Raw genomic sequence first — 12,391 nt, forward strand, 5'->3', positions numbered from 1 at the left:
CCTCCACCGCATCTCTTCCACTTCCCGCTCTTCTGCCCTTGAGCCCCGCCCCTCCAACCGCCACCAGGACAGAACCCCACTGGTCCTCACCTACCACCCCACCAACCTCCATGTGCAATGTATCATCCACCGTCATTTCCGCCACCTTCAAACGGACCCCACCACCAGGGATATATTTCCCTCCCCTCCCCTATCAGCGTTCCGAAAAGACCACTCCTTCCGTGACTCCCTCATCAGGTCCACACCCCCCACCAACCCAACCTCCACTCCCGACACCTTCCCCTGCAACCGCAAGAAATGCGAAACTTGTGCCCACACCTCCCCCCTTACTTCCCTCCAAGGCCCCAAGGGATCCTTCCATATCCGCCACAAATTCACCTGCACCTCCACACACATCATTTGTTGCATCCGCTGCACCCGATGTGGCCTCCTCTATATTGGGGAGACAGGCCGCCTACTTGCGGAACGTTTCAGAGAACACCTCTGGGACACCCGGACCAACCAACCTAACCACCCCGTGGCTCAGCACTTCAACTCCCCCTCCCACTCCACCAATGACATGCAGGTCCTTGGACTCCTTCATCGCCAGACCATGGCAACATGACGGTTGGAGGAAGAGCGCCTCATCTTCTGTCTGGGAACCCTCCAACCACAAGGGATGAACTCAGATTTCTCCAGTTTCCTCATTTCACCTCCCCCCACCTTGTCTCAGTCAAATTCCTCGAACTCAGCACCGCCTTTCTAACCAGCAATCATCTTCCTGACCTCTCCGCCCCCACTCCACTCCAGCCTATCACCCTCACCTTGACCTCCCTCCACCTATCGCAATTCCTACGGCCCTCCCCCAAGTCCCTCCTCCCTACCTTTTATCTTAGCCTGCTGGACACACTTTCCTCATTCCTGAAGAAGGGCTTATGCCCGAAACGTCGATTCTCCTGTTCCTTGGATGCTGCCTGACCTGCTGCGCTTTTCCAGCAACACATTTTCAGCTCAGTTTATCCTCAGACTGGTTGGCTGGTGTGTGACCAGACCACTTTGTTCAAAGTAATTTCTGTCACTCTGTAACTCACTCCTCTGTAAAGGTTATCAGCTTGTCATACTCAGCATCTCGCTGGACTTACTCTTAAAAATACCCTCTCAAGACTCTCCACATCTCAAACTGTCTTTCTTCAGGAAGACATATCTCTGAGCAGCCTTTTTCTCACCTGCCTTCATAAATGTCTGCCTCTGACTTAATATCAGTTTTGTTTTGTGACGCTGTCTTGGGAAGTGTTAGGTTAAAGATGCTACATAAATGCTCGTTAAATATTATAGGTGCATGGTTCCAGAGTTTCTGTTTTACATTTGCCACTCAGATGCAAATTGTGTGGGTTCGACAAATAACCATTTAAAACCCTTTGTTGTTAAATATTTGGCTGCTGCTTCAGCACCACAGGGAACACACAGCTGACCCAATGCAGCATGTGAATGCAATCTCTTCCCCCACCACCTCTTCAATGTCTTTGCTGATGGCGTGTTGAATTTCTGAATTAGGCTGAGTTTATTGGAGATTGCACAGACTATTGAAGACTGGGTTTGGTAAATAAACGGGAAAATGGACAGGCTACAGCACGGTCCAGGTTGTCAAGTCGTTCGTGGCAAGATTAGATTAGATTAGATTAGATTAGATTAGATTAGATTAGATTCCCTAAGTGAGATAATGTGCAGGGATACTGTTTGAAAACTCTCAGACCGGCCAAACACATAGGACGTTCTCAAGCGATGTTTTTAATGTTTGAGGCATTTTGAAGGATTTAGCAACATAAGCGTGGGCCACTGAGGGCTGCCACTCAATGATGGCCACGTGCCATCCAATTCCACTGATCCACGTTTATTGCCTCCCTTGTCCAAGATATATCGATTTAACTCTGAGCTGACTGTAAGCAATGACCCAGCCTTGACCTCTCACCGGGCAGGAAAATTCCAAACGCCCACAGTCCCCTGAGAGAAACGGATTCTGACTGGAAAAGGAGCTCCCTTATTTATAAGCTGCGTCCCATTTCCTCATCATGCCCACAGCGGGCAGCATCCTGGCATTACCCACCCTGTCAGTTCCCCCGAGGACCTCGCCCACTTCTGCAACCTCGCCTCTCGTTTCTCTGAGGGAAAGACCCAAACTGTGCAAGCTTCCTTGAGAAGATACACGTTTCATCCCAGCAGTGAGTCAATTTTTTCAGAATGTTTTTAATTTGCTCTGCATTTTACTTCGGGTGAGAGATCAGTGAGCAGTTCATCATGAGAGACTGATCGATGGAATGCAAGTAAAACTTAAGTTAGACTTGCTATGTTTTACTAATAATTTTTAGGAAACCCATTGGTTGGAAATCGTGTGTGTTGGAAGCAATAGAAAGGCCTGGGGATTTGCTCATGCCACCCATCTGAATAATTTACTGCCAGCTGCTGGGTCGGGATGTGTTGATTTGGTAACTTGTGAACTTGCCTGAGCTGAGGGTGATTGTACTGAGAGTCATTTAAGTTATGAGCTGCTGAAGAGATGTGATTGAACGCGGTGCGGGGCACTGGCTGTCGGCTATGAGAGTCCAAAAAGGGGATGAAGTTTTAGTGGTGTCAACCAAGTTCTGGGGAACATTGCACCGACAGAAGGAAGCTTGGTCCCTTTTTTCACTGATATAAATGATTTCAGTTGGGTTAGCCACAGGATGGGCTAACTTCCTGCTGGAGCATATCACAGTGGTGGCATTTGCGATCTACCCAGCACAATGGCTCAGTGGTTGGCACTGCTGCCTCACAGCGTCAGGGACCCGGTTTCGATTGCACCCTCAGGTGACTGTCTCCAGTGCTCCAGTTTCCTCCCACAGTCCAAAGATGTGCAGCTTAGGTGGACTGCCCATACTGTCCAGGGATGTGCATGTTGGGTTAGCCGTGGGGAATGCAGGGTTACAGGGATAGGATGGGGGGGGGGGAGGTCTGTATGTGTTGCTCTTCAGAGGGTCAGTGTGGACTCACAGGCTGACTGACCTGCTTGCACTCTGCAGGGTGTCTCTGATTCTGAGTCATTGTTGGAAACCAGCTTTTCTGTTTTGTTGCTTTATTTGGCATGGGCATTTTTGATGCCATGGGTTGGTGTTTGGAAGTGGAAAACTTTTTTTTTGCTCATGTTACTGAGTAACACATTATTTAAAGCTCAGTTTGTAGATGGGAGATTATTTGGAGTCCTCTCTGAGTGTCCTGACAGTGAATCCTGAAAATGGAACCTTCTGAGAAGGGGGGTGGGGGGAAATGAACAAATGGTTTTGTAACCCTCCAGATAGTAGCTTTTAAAGTGCAGTGATGGTCCAAAACTGATTAATTCTCAATTTGGCTCAGTGCCTTGACAGCAGCCTTTTTGTGCACAGGATGATTCCACATGCAGCAAGTGCTGGAGTTGTCCCTGGTGTGAGTCAGAGATTGTTGATAGATGGCTCAGTCAATATGTGTATATACTCATTTGATTTACTGTTTTCTCGTTTGATTTAGCCATCTCACTTCCTTGTTCATCTTGAGGATCAGCCCCTCTGAAGCAACAAAGTCCTGGTGGCTATTACAAACACATTGTGGTTACATGGATAGAAAACATGAATGAAAGCCACTGAAAAATCCACAGTGACTGAGCTTACTGCATGTTTGATTGGAGGGAAAAGTAGGCCATTCGACCCATCGATGGTGCTCCCTTATTCAATGAGGTCTGACATTCCAGAGCCCCACTTTGCTGCCTTATCCCCAGAAGCATTCCCTTCCTGATTAAAAGTGGCTCTTGAATATACTTAATGAGCCATCCTTGAGTGCCCTGTGTGGTAAACGATGCCATGGATTCACTACCCTGTGACAGAAGAAATTCCTCTTCATCTCTGCCTTAACTGTGTAACCCCATTGTCGAATGCCTCTGTTTCCCCTTGTGGGGAAGTCTCGGACCAATCTCTCCACACCAAGCCTGTTGAGCTTCCAAAGAACCTTGTATGTTTCAGTAAAGTTTCCTCTCGTGCTTCCAAGCTCTAATGAATACTGGCCTAACCTGCTCAACCTCTCCTCATATGATAGACCCTCCATCTGTGGGATTAGCCAAGTGCCCCTTTACTGGCATGTCTCTCATGCCAGTCTGTCTTTCCTTGATTAATGGGGCTCATAACTGTTGACACGAATCCAGCCGTGGGCTGACTAGTGACTTGTATAATTTTGGCAAGACTTTCCTGGTTTTGTACCCCATTCCCTTTGAAATCATCCCATTTGCCTTCTCTCTGAGCCATTGAACCGACAGTCAGAGAGTTGTACAGCATTGAAATAACCTTTTGGCTCTCCATATTTGTGCTGACCAACAAGCATCAAACTACACGAATCCCATTTACCTCCGATACCGTGCCATTTTAACTTCTCGGCCAGGTGAATCTTCAATATTGTGAGAGTAACTGCCTCCACCACCCTCTGGGGTAGCACGTTCCATATTTCTCCCACCCTCTGGGTGAGAATATTTATTCTCAGATCTCATCCTGGTTAGTCGTCATCTTAAACTGATGCCCTTTCACATTTGCCATGGGGAAAAGATTCTCATGTTCAACTCTGTCTGTGTCTCTCATAAGTTTGTATACCTCAGTTGGATCACCCCTCTGCCCCAAGGAAAACAAACTCATTCTATCCAGTCTCTCCTCATAAGTGAGACTTTCCATTCCTGACAACATCCTGGTGAATCTCTGCATCCTCGCCAAGGCAATCATGTCCTTCCAATTGTGTGGTGACCACAACTGCCCATGGTATTCCGTCTTGGATGCTAGCTTTTTCTGATTCATACCAAAGATCCCAAATCCCTCTGTACTATTGCTTACTGCATTCTTTCTCCATATAAACAATATTCGGCTCCTTCAGGCTTCCTGCAAAGTCTGTATCCTCTCATTTTCTCACATTATATTCCAGCTGTCTAGTTTTTGGCCACTCTCTTAACCTGTCTTATATCCCTCTGCAGATTCTTTGCATCATTGTCACCACTTTTCCTCCCAGCTTCCTTTGTGTTATCCACAAACCAGGCAATAAACTCATACAAGTCATACATTTGTATTGTTAAGTAATTGTGTCCCTAGCACTGATCCTTGTGGTACACCACTAGTTACAGTTGCCATTTTGAAAATTGGAGAGGTAAAAACAATGACTGCAGATGCTGGAAACCAGATTTTGGATTAGTGGTGCTGGAAGAGCACAGCAGTACAGACAGCATCCAAGGAGCTTCGAAATCGATGTTTCGGGCAAAAGCCCTTCATCAGGAATAAAGGCAGTGTGCGTGGAGAGATAAGCTAGAGGAGGGTGGGAATGGTGAGAAAGTACCGTAGAGTACAATGGGGGAGGGGATGAAGGTGATAGGTCATGGAGGAGAGGGTGGAGTGGATAGGTGGAAAAGAAGATAGGCAGGTAGGACAAGTCCGGACAAGTGGGCGGCATGGTGGCACAGTGGTTAGCACTGCTGCCTCACAGCGCCAGAGACCCGGGTTCAATTCCTGCCTCAGGCGACTGACTGTGGAGTTTGCACGTTCTCCCCGTGTCTGCGTGGGTTTCCTCCGGGTGCTCCGGTTTCCTCCCACACTCCAAAAGATGTGCAGGTCAGGTGAATTGGCTATGCTAAATTGCCCGTATTGTTAGGTAAGGGGTAAATGTAGGGGTATGGGTGGGTTACGCTTCGGCGGGTTGGTGTGGACTTGTTGGGCCGAAGGGCCTGTTTCCACACTGTAAGTAATCTAATCAAAGTCATGGGGACAGTGCTGAGCTGGAAGTTTAGAACTAGGGTAAGGTGGGGGAAGGGGAAATGAGGAAACTGTTGAAGTCCACATTGATGCCCTGGGGTTGAAGTGTTCCGAGGCGGAAGATGAGGCGTTCTTCCTCCAGGCGTCTGGTGGTGAGGGAGCGGCGGTGAAGGAGGCCCAGGACCTCCATGTCCTCGGCAGAGTGGGAGGGGGAGTTGAAATGTTGGGCCACGGGGCGGTGTGGTTGATTGGTGCGGGTGTCTCAGAGATGTTCCCTAAAGCGCTCTGCTAGGAGGCGCCCAGTCTCCCCAATGTAGAGGAGACCGCATCGGGAGCAACGGATACAATAAATGATATTAGTGGATGTGCAAGTAAAACCTTGATGGATGTGGAAGACTCCTTTAGGGCCTTGGATAGAGGTGAGGGAGGAGGTGTGGGCGCAGGTTTTACAGTTCCTGTGGTGGCAGGGGAAAGTGCCAGGATGGGAGGGTGGGTTGTAGGGGGGCATGGACCTGACCAGGTAGTCACGGAGGGAACGGTCTTTGCGGAAGGCGGAAAGGGGAGGGGAGGGAAATATATCCCTGGTGGTGGGGTCTTTTTGGAGGTGGCAGAAATGTCGGCGGATGATTTGGTTTATGCGAAGGTTGGTAGGGTGGAAGGTGAGCACCAGGGGCGTTCTGTCCTTGTTACGATTGGAGGGGTGGGGTCTGAGGGCGGAGGTGCGGGATGTAGACGAGATGCGTTGGAGGGCATCTTTAACCACGTGGGAAGGGAAATTGCGGTCTCTAAAGAAGGAGGCCATCTGGTGTGTTCTATGGTGGAACTGGTCCTCCAGGGAGCAGATCCGGCGGAGGGGGAGGAATTGGGAGTGCGGGATGGCATTTTTGCAAGAGATAGGGTGGGAAGAGGTGTAATCCAGGTAGCTGTGGGAGTCGGTGGGTTTGTAAAAAATGTCAGTGTCAAGTCGTCATTAATAGAGGTGGAGAGGTCCAGGAAGGGGAGGGAGGTGTCAGAGATGGTCCAGGTAAATTTAAGATCAGGGTGGAATGTGTTGGTGAAGTTGATGAATTGCTCAACCTCCTCACGGGAGCACGAGGTGGCGCCAATGCAGTCATCAATGTAGCGGAGGAAGAGATGGGGAGTGGTGCCGGTGTAATTACGGGAGATCAATTGCTCTACGAAGCCAACAAAGAGACAGGCATAGCTGGGGCCCATACGTGTGCCCTTTGGTCTGGAGGAAGTGGGACGATTCAAAGGAGAAATATTGCTCCTTTATCCCAACTCTCTGTCTTCTACGAATGAGCCAATCCTCTATCCAAGGCAAAAAAAATACCTCTAATACTGGAGGCTTTTGTGTTAGAAAGTAGTCTTCTGTGCGTTCGCTCATAGAACACCTTTTAGCAACACAAATATATCCCTACTTTGTCTATATTGATTCTGCTTAGGACCACTTCAAGAGGTTTTTAAGTAAATTTGTCAGGCATGATTTCCAATTGAAGAAGGTAATATTGACTGTTTTTATATTAATGCAACTCAAGTGTCTATTTTCTCCCTTTGTTGCCATCATTCCTTGGCTTTTAAAAGTTTCCAAACCCCTCTGGTTTGCCACATTGTATGCTTTTTCATTCAATTGATATAATCCTTTACTGCCCCGATTAACAATATAATTGAAATCCTCCTTCCTCGCTGAGGTATATCTTCAACATGGATCAAGTCATGACCTATTTTCTTAACTGTCTATCATTGTTCCTCAACCATCTTTTCAGTTAAACTCCTTTTCTAGTCCATCCCAACCAACTCTGTCCTCAAGTTAAGCATGGTTGTGTCTGGCCCAAGTTTGTCACTTTCAAACTGAATGCTAACTTTTACCATGCTGTCACCGTCCCCAGTTGCAAAATAGGCTGATTGAATCCACAACAGAGAGTTTGAGGAAACTGATGTGAATGCACTATATGAAATCTTCCTCTTGTTTCTTTTGCCAACTTGATTTTACCAATCTGCATGATCGTTAAAATCACCCATGATTGATGTGCTGCCTTTTTTTTTAACATATCCTCGTTATTCTCTGATCTGTTCTCTCTCTGGTAGTATTGATGGAGTTGTAAACTATTCCCACCATAACTTCTTTCCCTTGTTATTAGGTCCACCCATATGGATTCTACATCATCCAGCGCAAGACTGTTTCTTGCGATCATGCTTATTCATTGATGTTCAGTTGAAATTCTTGAATTTGTCAGATTCCTGTCTTATTTTTGAATCTTACTGCACTGAAAAATGATGGAATCTATTTTGATTGGCAGATATGTAGGTTATGCTAAGACTCACTTGCACCTTTTACCTTCTGGTTTACCACTGCAGTGTTGAGGAGATGGAATACTTGCAGGTTATTGTGTTCTTCACTTGGTGATAGTGTGACGTAAAAGGAGTCAAAATTGCTGTTGTGGTTAGAGAACAGCATCTCGGTCCAATCACATTTGCTGAAGGAGTTTCTGAGAGCAGCGAATCCCTCTCAGTCAAAGACAGAGATGGCTGAGGAAACTCAGCGGTTCTGCCAGCTTCTGTGGACAGTGGGAAAGCACAGCTGGTCAGGCAGCATCCAAGGAGCAGGAGATGTTGAGCATCAGCCCTTCATCAGAGCTGCCTGACCGGCTTTGCTTCTCCAGCACCACACTTTTCGACTCTGATCTTCACTTCCTCCAAGCTTCGGTGGAGAGGGAAACAGAGTTCAAGTTTCCAGTCCATTTCTGAAGAAGGGTCACTGGTCTCGCTGTCTCTCTTTCCACAGATGCTGCCAGACTGCTGACTCTTCCCAGCAATTTCTATTTTTGTTTCAGATCTCAAACATCCGCAGTTCTTTGTTATAAGCTTGTCTCCGTGCTAAGTTTCTGAGAGATGAGGCACTTGCTGGGGCATAATGTGCGATGAATGATGTCGTGCTTTATGAAGGATGTGTCTTTGATTATACCACCGTAACTAATGTTCACATCATTAATGTGCACTGCTTAGAAATCCAACTGCCAGCGATTGATGGATGGTTTGCAATGACTGTATACTGTAGGGAATAATGGATGATAAATGAAGTATCTGGTGGCACACACTGATTTGAGGATAGATCTGATCAAGTTGCAAAGACGCCAAGCCAGTCATTATGCTGTGCACAACATCCTCCAAATATCACACTTGTGTACATAACAAAGCTGTATCATGAGCTGAGAAACATCGTATGGTCCGACACTGCATATTCTAATGCTGCATAGTCAGCAGGCACATGACGCCAGATTATCGTCTCGCAGGTTCATTAGAAATCACAGGCTTTCAGAGCAGTGCTCCTTCGAGGGCAGCTCCATTCAGCAGTGCTCCAAAGGCATGTGTTTTCTAATAAACCTGTTGGGCTATAACCTGATGTCGTGTGTCTTGTGACTTTGTCCGCCCCAGTCCAACACCAACACCTCCACATCATTCGCGGCAGACTGCAGGAGTTGCTGCTTGCTGCTGTGTGAGGTTGGACTGTCTGTCTGTCTCTCTGTGTCCCGATATTTAATAAACTTACATGGGCTCAAGACATCCCGCAGCCAATGAAACATGCTTTTGGAAACACAGAAGCCATTTGGGTTGCAACACCCTCCCAGCGTTTGGAAGGAACAGTGCAGTGGGATTGCTTTTACACCCACCCATCCATCCACCCGAAGAGGCTGAGTTTAATGTTCACACCACAGGCAGCACCTCTGACAGTGCAGCACTCACTCCCTCAGCAATGGACTGGAAGTGGTCAACCAGGATTTTGTTTTCATATCTCTGCAGTGCGGCCTTTCCCTGGTGATTCAGGCAGGCTCCCAGTTTACAGTTGTTCGATTAGGCCTCCACTGTAGATCGTTCACCTCCGAGGCTAATTGTACCCCTCAGTTTGCTGTAAAACAGAAGCTGTCTGTTTATTTTAATGTTGGTGTGAAAGAGAGCAAGTCAGACCACTGATGACACCCGTGTGTATTCTATCAACTTGAACAAATGCCATGATGGAGCTCCACAGCTGCACACTGTCAATATGGCTGCTTCTTGCACATGGTTTTGGTGGACATGGGTTATCACAGCTGGGCCACAGAAACACAGGGACACACATCGCCACCACCCCCTCCCCAAACCTGGCCGAATATCCAGAACCCAGGTGCACTCTGACAATGAGAGCACTCCCACTGTTCCGTCATCATTTCCATCAACAAGCAGGAGCAGTTACCGTGGTGTTTTGTGTTGAGCGCTGGTGTGAATCCTCCCTGACCAGCTGCAGACAGCCACACAGTTTGCACAGTGGGTTTCTGAAAAGCAACCATGTTTCCCTAATTGTAATTTCAGTGCTATTTTCATAAGGAGAGGTTGAATTTTGAAAAACAACCATTTTATCCTTGCTTCATTGATTCTAGTTTTTGATCATGCAGCCTCTATGTTACCTGTCATATTTAACTACACAAAGATAAAGAGAGTTTAGAAAGGATCTGTCCCCTGTCACATGGAATTCCATTGGGAAAGTTGTAATAACTGCTTGTTTTGTTAGAAGTCAAAAGTTTTTAATTTCTTGCAGCAGTGAGACAGGCCAGTGTTTTAAAAAAACTTCAGAAACCTGTTCCTGAACGGCAAGGTTTACAACAAACCCTTGGAAAGTTACTAACTCGCACAGCCACCTGTGAGATGTCCCCTTCACTGTTCAGCAGTACTGGAAATTAACAAGTGAAAGGAAGACCTGCATTGCAATAGTGCCCATCCAAACCTTGGGAATATTCCGAAGCGCTTTCACAGTTGAGGCTGGATGGAGAATCTGTACTGATCCTTAAGATCCCCTCCAAAGAAGGGGCCAAATCCGAGGTCCAGTGGATGTCATACCATTGTGTCATCTCTCACTGCAGTAACGTGGAGCCTTGCAACCCTCAGATGTCTGCTGTTACCCCTCCATAACATTGGGATCCCTCGCTCCACCATTGGCGGCCTGTTTAAGCTCCGGAATTTCCTCCTCAAACCTTCACGTCTCTCTCCCTTTTCCTTCTGGTGGAACTGTACCAGAAAAGACATTTCTTTGACAGCGGTTTTTAATCACTCATTCTAATGTGACTGAGTGGCACAGTTGGCCTGTTAACAGCTCATTTGAGCATCCAGGGATAGTTTACTAAGTTGCAAGAGCACAATTCTAAGCAGACCTATTGCAGAATGATCAATGACAGTATTATTTGGAAGGAATTGTTATTGCAAATCATTCTTGAAAATAGTGAAGCAGTGTTTAAGAGATTATGGTTTGTGCAGACACTTATCTACAGGAGGCAGGAGGCTGATCATCAATTTCACTGTCATGGTCTAATTAATAATCCCAAATTATCCTTGGAATGAAAACCTAGCAGAAATTGATGAGATAGCTATGTGTCTTTGAAAAGATGTTCATTTATATCCTCTCTCTTTTACAAAGGTTGGAATTAGGAAGGTGAGAGTCTGCTGGAAGACTTGGCAAATTGAATACTTCTAACAACACATTGTGTACCGAAACACAGTTCAAACTATCAATGAAAACATGTCTGCAAGTCAATGAAATGGTGTTGAGAGCTGTTTCTTAGTGCTGTGTGTTTTTCCTCTTTGCAAAATTAATTTCTGTTTAACTCACACTTGAACGGGTTTTCTGTGTTTGGTGTGTTCTGTATTCGGAGATGGGCTGTTCGTGCCACTTATAGACAGAGGTGTCACATCGGAGATGGGAAGCCAGAGAAAATGGGTCACATTTGACAGGGACATTGAATTTGATGTCTCATTAGTTGGGGAAAGACCCAGATGCCTGGTGGCGTTTTCTTCAAAGGGGCTGAGCATCGATTGGATTAGGTCTTGGGTGTTGCAGTGCTGGGTATTGGCAAGAACAGATGGCTGGTATGTCTAATAAGCATTCCCTTTGGACAGAACAAACCACATGGGAGGCCTGTGCTTTAACCTCCGATATGGGCTGTGCCACAAAATTAGGGCATTCGAATTTCAAAAGAGGTTGGACAGCATGAGCTGCTGCTGCAGCGTCCAGTGTTGTGCTAGCCTTATTGCTGAGGCTGTGTTTAACCCCCTTTACCAGCTTCTTGTGTTCATTCAGTCTGACACTGGTGGTTTGTTCTTTCTGAAACCACAGGCTGGGCAAATCCGATCCAGACAGACCAACTCTCAATCTGCAAATTCATATTCTTGCATCTGAGTGACGAGCAGGAGGAATACACTGCTACCTAATGAAATATTATCATGTATTTCATAAAAAGTGCTCTGACAATTGATGTCAAACAGCTGAAACATTTTTTTTTAAAATGCTGGATCGTAGCAGGTCTGTTGGCAGCTCTGGCGAGAACAGACAGATTTGTGACCATTCATTAGAACTGGGATCAAGGAAACCTCACTGCAGTTTTCTCTCCTAACAGATGCTGCCAGACCTGCTGAGTTCCTCCAGCCCTTAATCTTTTAATTTCAGATCTCTGGTCATCTGCAACAACTTGTGTTTGTCTCTGGGCTTGAACTCAATTGCTCAGTTGTCACAAAATCCTTAACCCATCAAATCCTTGAAGGGTTAAAGCAATGTACTGCATGTGCTGGAGATCTGAATTGAAATAAATCCGCAAGTGTTGGAG

This window comes from Chiloscyllium plagiosum, unplaced genomic scaffold (genome assembly GCF_037043375.1).
Source record: "Chiloscyllium plagiosum isolate Xiang-an unplaced genomic scaffold, Cpla_swu_hap1 HiC_scaffold_48, whole genome shotgun sequence".
Taxonomy (NCBI): domain Eukaryota; kingdom Metazoa; phylum Chordata; class Chondrichthyes; order Orectolobiformes; family Hemiscylliidae; genus Chiloscyllium; species Chiloscyllium plagiosum.